Source organism: Triturus cristatus, chromosome 3_1, assembly GCF_964204655.1.
Source record: "Triturus cristatus chromosome 3_1, aTriCri1.1, whole genome shotgun sequence".
NCBI classification, from domain to species: Eukaryota; Metazoa; Chordata; class Amphibia; order Caudata; family Salamandridae; genus Triturus; species Triturus cristatus.
Genome location: NC_140583.1, coordinates 758,802,952 through 758,807,951, shown reverse-complemented (window position 1 = coordinate 758,807,951; position 5,000 = coordinate 758,802,952).

Sequence of the window (5,000 nt, the reverse complement as noted above, 5' to 3'; positions counted from 1 at the left end):
ACAACGGAACCCTGTCCCGGGCCTTTGGCAGTGCGGCAGCCCGGGGGACGGGGCCCGGGGCCGGAGACCCCGACCTGGGGCCCGACCGGGCCCCTGGACCCAGCCGGAGCTCCCGGGCTCGAAGGCACAGGGGGAGCCTCCCGGGCCCTCCGGAGCCCGCCCCAGGCACCCTGCCACGCGGCAGGACCCAGGACGGAGCCCGGGTTGGGGAGGCCGCCCTCCCCGGGGCCCCCAGGGGCCCGGCCGGAGCTCCTGAACCCAATCCATGGAGGGGAGGCTCCTCGGCCGCAACGGAACCCCGTCCCGGACCTTTGGCAGTGCCGCAGCCCGGGGGACGGGGCCCGGGGCCAGAGACCCTGACCCGGGGCCCGACCGGGCCCCTGGACCCATCTGGAGCTCCCGGGCCCGGAGGGGCGGGGGGAGCCTCCCCGGGCCCTCCGGACCCAGCCCGTGCACCCTGCCACACGGCAGGACCCAGGACGGAGTCCAGGGTGGGGAGGCCGCCCTCCCCGGGGCCCCCAGGGGCCTGGCCGGAGCTCCTGAACCCAGACGAGCGAGGGGAGGCTCCCCGGCCACAACGGAACCCCGTCCCGGGCCTTTGGGAGTGCCGCAGGCCGGGGGAACGGGGCCCGGGGACGGAGCCCCCCACCCGTGGCCGGCCCGGGCCCCTGGACCCAGCCGGGGCTCCCAGGCCCGGAGGCACAGGGGAGCCTCCCCTGGCCCTCCGGACCCCGCCCCAGGCACCCTGCCACGCGGCAGGACCCAGGACGGAGCCCAGGGTGGAGAGGCCGCCCTCCCCGGGGCCCCCAGGAGCCCGGCCGGAGCTCCTGAAACCGATCCAGCGAGGGGAGGCTCCCCGGCCATAACGGAACCCCGTCCCGGGCCTTTGGCAGTGCTGCAGGCCGGGGGACGGGGCACGGGGCCGGAGACCCCGACCCGGGGCCCGACCGGGCCCCTGGACACATCTGGAGCTCCCGGGCCCGGAGGCGTGGGGGGAGCCTCCCCGGGCCCTCCGGACCCAGCCCGTGCACCCTGCCACACGGCAGGACCCAGGACGGAGTCCAGGGTGGGGAGGCCGCCCTCCCCGGGGCCCCCAGGGGCCCAGCCGGAGCTCCTGAACCCAGACGAGCGAGGGGAGGCTCCCCGGCCACAACGGAACCCCGTCCCGGGCCTTTGGGAGTGCCGCCGGCCTGGGGGACGGGGCCCGGGGACGGAGCCCCCCACCCAGGGCCCGCCCGGGCCCCTGGACCCAGCTGGGGCTCCCAGGCCCGGAGGCACAGGGGGAGCCTCCCCGGGCCCTCTGGACCCCGCCCCAGGCACCCTGCCACGCGGCAGGACCCAGGACGGAGCCCGGGTGGGGAGGCCGCCCTCCCCGGGGCCCCCAGGGGCTCGGCCGGAGCTCCTGAAACCAATCCAGCGAGGGGAGGCTCCCCGGCCACAACGGAACCCCGTCCCGAGCCTTTGGCAGTGCCGGGGGACGGGGCCGGAGACCCCGACCAGGGGCCCAGCCCCTGGACCCAGCCGGGGCTACCAGGACCGCAGGCACAGAGGAAGCCTCCCCGAGCCCTCCGGACCCCGTCCCGGGCACCCTGCCACGCGGCAGGCCCCGGGACAGACCCGGGGCTGGGGCGGCATCCGGGCCCATCCAGCTGCCGGCTGAGGACCGAGAGGGGTCCCAGAGTACCCTGTCCCTAGTAATCCGGAGGAAGGCTACCCCCCCTTTCTTGTAACCCGCGTGCTCCGGGTGACGGAGGGGACCCAAGGGGTGAACGCACCCGGCCTCCTGGAGCCCTGGCTGGGATCCGGGAGGCGAATGGACCCTCATCGGGACTTCCAGGCCACCAAAGCCGTCTAGCCCCCCTTATAGGAAAGCATTGCGCGCGACCAGATGGCCGAGGGGAAAGGAGCGACCAGATGGCCGGCAACTGAAAGGACTCCCGTCTGCCCGCCCAGAGCCGAGCCATAGCGGTAGGGCTCCCGCCTGATCCAAGGGCTCGGTGGGCTCTGCTTCCCGGGGGGGGCTCGGGGACAGCGGCTGGGCCTCAGGCACGGGGAGGACCGACGGAGCTCTCGGGCCTGGGCGCCCCGGGGGGAGGACTGCCCGGGACCCGTGGAGCCCGTCCCTGGGCACTGTGCCACGCCGCGGGCCGGAGGAGGGAAGCCCCGGATGCCTGGGAGGATGTTGCCCGGGCGTAGCCCATCTGGTCCCCGGCAAAGAACCACCAGCCCTGGAGGGGTCTTCCGGCACACCCTGCCCCTACTAATCCGGAGGAAGGCTACCCCCCTTTCTTGTAACCCGCGCGCTCCGAGTGACGGAGGGGACCCTAGGCGCGGACGCGCCCGGCCTCCTGGAGCCCTGGCTGGGATCCGCGAGGCGAATGGACCCTCATCGGGACTTCCAGGCCGGCCCGGCTATCTGGTCACCCCATTGGAAAGCATTGCGTGAGACCAGATGGCCGAGGGGGAAGGAGCGACCAGATGGCCGGCAACTGAAAGGACTCCCGTCTGCCCGCCCAGAGCTGGGCCATAGCGGTAGGGCTCCCGCCTGCCCACCCACGCAGGGCTCTGGGGGCTCTGCTTCCTGGGGGGCTCGGCGACCCCGGCTGGGCTTCAGGCACTTGGAGGACCACCGGAGCTCTCGGGCCCGAGCGCCCGGTGGAGGACTGCCCGAGGCACCGTGGAGCTTGTCCCGGGCACTCTTCCACGCCGCGGGCCGGAGGAGGGAGCCCCGGACGCCTGGGAGGATGTTGCCCGGGCATAGCCCATCTGGTCCCCGGCAAAGAACCACCAGCCCTGGAGGGGTGTTCCGGCATACCCTGCCCCTACTAATCCGGCGAAAGGCTACCCACCTTTCTTGTAACCCTCGCGCTCCGAGTGACGGAGGGGATCCTAGGCGCGGATGCGCCCGATCTCCTGGAGCCCTGACTGGGATCCGGGAGTCAAATGAGCGCTCATCGGGACTTCCAGGCTGGCCCGGCCATGTGGTCGCCCCATTGGAAAGCATTGTGCGCGACCAGATTGCTGAGGGGAGAGGTGCAACCAGATGGCCGGGACTGAAAGGACTCCCATCTGTCCAACCCCGAGCCTTTGCGCTAGGGTTCCCGCCTGCCCACGCAGGGCTCCGTGGCTGCAGGGCTCTGGGGCTCCAGGGCTGCAGGGCCCCGGGGCTGCAGGACTCCAGGGCTGCAGGGCTCCGGGGCTGCAGGGCTCCGGGGCTGCGGGGCTGCAGGGCTCCGGGGCTGCGGGGCTCCAGGGCTCCGGGGCTCCAGGGCTGCAGGGCTCCAGGGCTGCAGGGCTCCGGGGCTGCAGGGCTCCAGGGCTACAGGGCTCCAGGGCTGCAGGGCTCCAGGGCTGCAGGGCTGCAGGGCTGCAGGGCTCCGGGGCTGCAGGGCTCCAGGGCTGCAGGGCTCCGGGGCTGCAGGGCTCCAGGGCTGCAGGGCTCCGGGGCTGCAGGGCTCCGGGGCTGCAGGGCTCCAGGGCTGCAGGGCTCCGGGGCTGCAGGGCTCCAGGGCTACAGGGCTCCAGGGCTGCAGGACTCCGGGGCTGCAGGGCTCCAGGGCTGCAGGGCTCCGGGGCTCCAGGGCTGCAGGGCTCCGGGGCTGCAGGGCTCCGGGGCTGCAGGGCTCCAGGGCTGCAGGGCTCCGGGGCTGCAGGGCTCCAGGGCTGCAGGGCTCCAGGGCTGCAGGGCTCCGGGGCTGCAGGGCTCCAGGGCTGCAGGGTTCCAGGGCTGCAGGGCTCCGGGGCTGCAGGGCTCCGGGGCTGCAGGGCTCCAGGGCTCCAGGGCTGCAGAGCTCCGGGGCTCTGGGGCTGCAGGGCTCCAGGGCTCCGGGGCTGCAGGGCTCCAGGGCTGCAGGGTTCAGGGGCTGCAGGGCTCCAGGGCTGCAGGGCTCCGGGGCTGCAGGTCTCCGGGGCTGCAGGGCTCCGGGCTGAAGGGCTCCGGGCTGAAGGGCTCCAGGGCTGCAGGGCTTTGGGGCTGCAGGCCTCGGGGGGGGCTCGTAGACCCCACGCTGGGCCTCAGGCATGGGAGGCCCGGCGGAGCTCTCGGGGCCTGGACACCCGGGGAACCCATGGAGCCCGTCCTGGGCACTTTGCCTCGCCGCGGGCTGGAGGAGGGAGCACCGGACGCCCCGGGGAAGTGTCGTCCAGGCTTGGCCCATCTGGTCCCCGCCTGAGAACCGCCATCCCCAGGAGGGGTGTCCCAGCATACCCTGCCCCTACTAATCCAGAGGAAGGCTACCCACCTTTCTTGTAACCCGCGCGCTCCGAGTGACGGAGGGGATCCTAGGTGCGGATGCGCCCAACCTCCTGGAGCCCTGACTGGGATCCGGGAGTCAAATGAGCCCTCATCGGGACTTCCAGGCTGGCCCGGCCATCTGGTCGCCCCATTAGAAAGCATTGCGCGCGACCAGATGGCCGAGGGAAAGGTGCAACCAGATGGCCGGGACCGAAAGGACTCCCAGCTGCCCACACCGAGCCATAGCGGTAGGGCTCCCGCCTGCCCTTGCAGGGCTACGGGGCTCTGCACCAAGGTCTTTTGTCCTGGGCAGATGGACACTTGGCAGGCCGCAGGACGTGGGATCCCAGGCCCTGACCAAAAATCAGGAGGCCCGGGCTGGTCCCTGCTTCTCAACGCAGCCAGGCCGGGGAGATCGGGGAGCCTGCCCAAGCACGAGGGACCCCAGTCCCGGGCACACGGTCCCTCAGGTTGTGCGCTCGATTTCCACAATTTTTTTTCAAAATTCCGCGAAGAGGCATTCCGCAAATTCCGCCCAGCCCTAACCAAACACCTACTTCTGCAAGGAAAAGACTTAGCCAGCCACACACCCACCTGGCCCGGTCCCTGCTTCTGATCCCAGCCAGGTCTGGGGAGCCTCCCTTGGCCCGATGGACCCCGTCACGGGCACCCGGACCCTCACCAGGCTGCAGGACGGGTGCTCCCGCACCACATGGTCGTATAGGGGTGGGCGGAAAATTCCGCTCCGCCAGCGTAGCAGATAAAG